This window comes from Mus musculus, chromosome 10, assembly GCF_000001635.26.
Source record: "Mus musculus strain C57BL/6J chromosome 10, GRCm38.p6 C57BL/6J".
In the NCBI taxonomy this organism is placed as follows: domain Eukaryota; kingdom Metazoa; phylum Chordata; class Mammalia; order Rodentia; family Muridae; genus Mus; species Mus musculus.
Window position 1 is genome coordinate 45,028,797 of NC_000076.6, and position 5,408 is coordinate 45,034,204.

A 5,408-nucleotide genomic window follows, 5' to 3' on the forward strand; every position below is an offset into this window, starting at 1 on the left:
AACCCTTGAATAGAAGGTGCATTAGGGAGAGCTAGCTACGAAAGGTACCTAGCAATTCTCTGTATGAATAAGCTGGCCTCTGGCAACAAACCAGTCAGACTTGCTATCATACGAGATTAATTAAAAGGTTGAGTGGCTGTAGTGTAAGACATGGAGCAGGTATGGCACAAGCCTATTTTGGTAATCATTTTGGCAGATTCGGTAGAAACATTTGTTGGACAATCTACTTCTATGTGTCAGAGAAATCAAGGTATGAGTCCATTGCCCGGGAAACAAATGCAATGTTTCCTGAAAGAAAAGAGCCTGCATATTAAGGGAAACATTTGTCAGATTCATGTTCTCTGGGGGAACTCATGAAATGGCATTGCTTTGTCTAGAAACTTTGTCCAGTGTGTTTGATTTAGTGTTTATGTTAAAAGCATTCCTCCTCCCTTAAAAAAAAAATGCTTAAAACAGGGAAATTTCTTTTACATCTCTTTTAACCTAAGAGGCAAGAATTGCTTTTGGCTCAAGGTTAGATGAAAATCCTCTGCAAAGGACATTGGGGCTTTGTGATTATAACAGGAAAAGCCCAAGAAAATGGAGAACCTTGCTGAAGGATGCATCCTGAGAAGGGAGGCAGGGCTCTGCTGGGGGAGGAGAGAAGGAGGCAAAGAGTGGAAAAGATGAAGGAGACCGGGAAGTGACTATTATTTCAAGAGATGGCCCTGATAAGCTTATTGTACAGCATGGAGCTTGGTCAGTGACCTTTAACTGCACTCAAGTTACATCGCTGTCACTACTGAGTTGTCACAGAGATGGACTCACTCTTTTGAAAGACGGGACAAAGTATAGCTCAGCCGAAGCTGGGGTTGTGAGGCCATTGGGATTTCCACCTACTGTGTGAAGCACCCACAAGTACAGGAGACAACAGGCCTTCTGGATGCCTACCAATGCTGAGCCAAGCAGGGTGCTGGGGCACCCTGTAACATGATGGGGTGGCAGTCAAATACAAAGATAGGGGAGTTGCAAGAGGTTGGGGGCCTTATGGAGAGAATAGAAGGGGAATCTATATGCAGTGATTTCATTAAGTCTTAGAGACTATTGCCATCATGTACGTTTTCATAGTCACTTACAAACATGTATCCTGGAGCTGTTCTATTTTTAATAGATTTGTTTTGTTTTGTTTTCCCCAGAAGAGATGCTGCCTCTCGTTTTTCATTTTAAATCTCTCTTTTAAAATTTAATTTTATAATACCATAAAGACCAAAACTATGGGAACTCAATAAAGAAAGATGTTTAAATGGTTCAGAGCATCCACGTTTTGAAAACTAAACATGTTTCTTTTTCTCCTTGGTCAATTTGGCAGCACAAAGGAACTTATTTGTGGTTGTTATTTGTCTCCAGGATTTCCCTTAATAGCAGGTTTCGAGGTCTTTATATTCATGAAGCATTTCCTTATGTCTGTACCAAATCCATGCTTTTGCTCTAATTTAAGGCCAGTGGCTCTATGGAGTTGCTCACTATTGTCTAATAAGTAGGGAGACACTTGAGGTTTCTTTTGCAAATTTATTTGAGCCTTTCTTTGCAAAGGCATTCAGCCCCAATCTTCCCTAACCTTCCTTAGTGGCACACTGGTGCACTTATGAAAGTGCATTCATGAATAAAATGGTTTCCAGAAATAAAATCCAAAATTAATTTGACATAACCCTTTTATTCCTTATATTTGAATAGCATTCTCTTGTACACTTTAAAACCATAGCTCCTTTTGATAACTGATCTGTGAGAAAAATATTCCCCTTTTTTCTTGTCCTTTTTTTCTACGTGGAGATCACTGAATCTTGGGTCATGCTGCCAAAATTCATCTAATTTTCACTAAAGAGGGGCTGGACAGGTGGCTCAGCAGTTAGAAATACTCTCTGCTTTTACAGAGGTCCTGGGTTTGGTTCCCAGCACCCACATGGGAGTTCACAATCAACCACAATCCTAGTTCCAGATATCCAATGCCCTCTTCTGATCTCCTTACATACCAGGCGTGTGTGTGGTGCACATACATACCTGCAGGCAAAGCATTCATGTATATAAAATTTTTTAAAAATCTAAATTAAAACCAAAACCTACAGAATGATTTGAATGAATGGATTATTTATCCTCTCCATAGAGGTGACTTCAAGTCTCTCTGTGCTGAGGGTTAATAAGTTTGATGCCCCTTGATACATCGTACAAGGAAAGTATGGCTCAGTAGCAGGTATGAGGACTAGCTTTAACCACAAGCAACACACACTCACACAGATGCACATATACAGAACTGCACACAAACACCTTACAGGGTAAAGAAAAATTTATTTGTTTCTTAATTAGCCTGATCTATAAGCTAGTTACCATTAAAGTCACAGGGATGGGAGCTCAGCCCTGGGCAGTCTCAACGGAACATTCTCATGCATCAGCTTTCTGTCATTATACTCTGGAAATGAGAAAACAAAATAAAAGACCATGAGGAGGGACTGCACTGGGAGAGAAGGAAAAACATGTATACACTGATGTGCAGTGGGTCAGTCACTTCACTCTGAGGTACAAGAGTGGAGCCCTCAAACAATCTTCAAGGCATGGGTGAAGGTATAGTGTGGTCCGTGTTTTCTTCCTCCAGAGACAGCTTGGAGTCGTGAAAAGAGTATCATTTGGAATTGCACAGTAGATGCATAATAACATGACCTCCAGATATTGACAGTGCTTCATTGCTCTCTAGAAGCTCTGGAGGAATATGGGAGCCATTGCTTGTCCTTTCCAGTTTCCACATAGTTCCCTCATTCTTTAGCTCCATGTCTTACACCTCTTTCCAATCTGACAACAGAAAATTGAATCACTCTCAGATCATGTTTCTCTGACCTACCTTACATCCTCTGTCTTCCATGTCTAATGATTTTTGTGGCTACACTGGCCCTGCCTAGATAATTCAAGATTGTCTATTTTTTGTTTTAGTTAGTAGATTTGTTTTAATTTGTGTTTCTATTTGCTGGGAAGAGACACCATGACCATAGCAACTCTTATTTTAAACCAAAAAAAAAAACAAAAACAAAAAACATGTAATTAGGGCTGGCTCACAGTTTCAGAGTTTTAGTCCATTATAATCATGGCAGGAAACATTACAGTGTGCAGGCAGACATGATGCTGGAGAAGGAGCTGAGAGTTCTGAGCTGAGAGTTCTACATCCAGATTCGCAAGGAGCAGGAAAGAAAGCTGTGAACCCCTAGATCTGGCTTGAACTTCTGAGACCTCAGAACCAACCCCCTAGCGATGCACTTCCTCCAACAAAGGCCACACCTACTTCAACAAAGCCACACCTCCTAATTGTACCACTCCCTGTTGGCTTATAGGGGTTGTTTTCTTAAACCATCACAAGATTATCAACCTTAATTCTCAGAACATCTTTAGGACTAAAATTCTATTTATTTGCGTAGATAGTAGACATTTTCAAAACCGTTTGCAGAACACATCTACTGGTTGGTTGAGTTGTGATTACTTAAGTCTGTATTCCTACCGAAAAGAGTTAAACCTACCAGAAACACTTTGATGTCAACATTTATCTGAACGGCCACTCTTGGGGAAGGAAGACAAAGAGAGCCACACCGACATAAGTTGTACTCATCTCGTTTCTTGTCTTTAACACATACACAGTGAAGCTCCCAACACCAAGGGCCCATCGGCTCACAATCCCAGCAACTGCCAAGAGCTTCCTTACAAAGCTCTAGCAAGCCCTGTTGCTACCATCTGTGAGCTCTCTACTGTCAGGGGGCCCCTGGGAGTTCCAGGGTCAGCCCTTGTTGCCGTCCCCCATTTCCTAGGTCTGGATTTTGTAAAATGCCTTAGAACGACAGAACCCATCCTCTTGCCTGATTTATTTTTACTCTTTCCTTTTTTTTTTCCTTAATTAATTTATTTGCCTTACATCTCCATCACAGTCCTTTCCCTCCTCTCCTCCCAGTCCACCCCCCCAGAGCCCCCCTCCCTTAACAACCCATCCTGGCACATCAAGTCACATCAGGACTAAACGAATCCTCTCCCACTGAGGCCAGACAAGGCAGCCCAGCTAAAGGAAAGAGATCTAAAGCTCTTGCCTGATTTAAAGGTACACACATTCAAGTTACTGTTTTCCTCCTCAAAATAGGGTCTCTGCTCAACCCAGGCTGGTCTTGAACTTGAGATACTCTTGCATCCAGCCTCCCAGGAGCCAGGAAGGGATTGTGTGGCAATGCCTGACTAAAACTAATCTGCAGTGACGGGGGTCTCTTTTCTTTTTTAGTTTGATTCTGGTGGCTAGGGATTCCACCAAGAACTCTGTGCCTGCCAGGCAAGCACTTGGCTATGCTTTGGTTTTTTGAGACAGGCTCTTGGTCTATAGGTTGGCTGCTCTGGTATATACTGTGGGGCTCTGATTGACCTCAAATTCTCGACGTCTTCCCAAGGCCGCTTAAGTGCTAGGATGTGAAGCATGCACTACCACAGTTTTGGGTATGCTTTAACATTTAGGGGGATGGAGGGGTGGTTCATCAGTTACGAGCACTGGCTGGTCTTCCGGAGGATCTGGGCTTGATTCATACCACCCACATGAGGGCTCACAACTGTCTCTAAGTCCAGTTCCAGGGTATCTGATGCCCTGTAGTGTTTCTTGTAGGCACCAGGCATTCCCACAGAGAATGTACATACATGCAGGTGAAACACCCATACACAGAAAAAAAAATGTTTAAATTAAAATTTAATCGTGGCTGGGTCTTTACTGCTAAATTGAGTTCATGAGAAGGAAATGGCCTCTCAACCTCCCACCAAAGCACATACATGGGTTTCACCCTATGATGATACTTCAATAAGGTTATTTTATTTTGAATTGTAGTTTATAATTCTTTTTAAAGTCCTGGGTGATCTTGTCTTTTCTTCATTTACTTCACTTTTGTACAAGAGAACCTAATCACTTACAGTTGCTGTCTTTTTAAAATAGTCATCTCATCACAGGTGAATGCCACAGATTTTCTTTTTATTAACATTTATTATCTCAGTGTGTGTGTGCACATGCACGCGTGCACGTATAGGTGTGCAAGCATAGGCACTTGCACTGTCACATGGTGTAGTGGACAGGGGATAACCTTGTAAATGGTTTTCTCCTTCCACCTTAACAAGTTTTCTGGAAATCAAATTCAGATTCCCAGGCTTCTTGTACCACAATACCTTAGCTGGCCTCCACAGACGGACGGGCGTGCTTCCTTCCTTCCTTCCTTCCTTCCTTCCTTCCTTCCTTCCTTTTTTCCTTCCTTCCTTCCTTCCTTCCTTCTTTTCTCTTTCTCTCTTTCTCTCTCTCTCTTTCGTTCTTTCTTCCCTTTTCTTTCTTTCTTCCTTCTTCCTTCTTCCTTCGTTCCTCTCTTCCTTTTCTTTTTTTT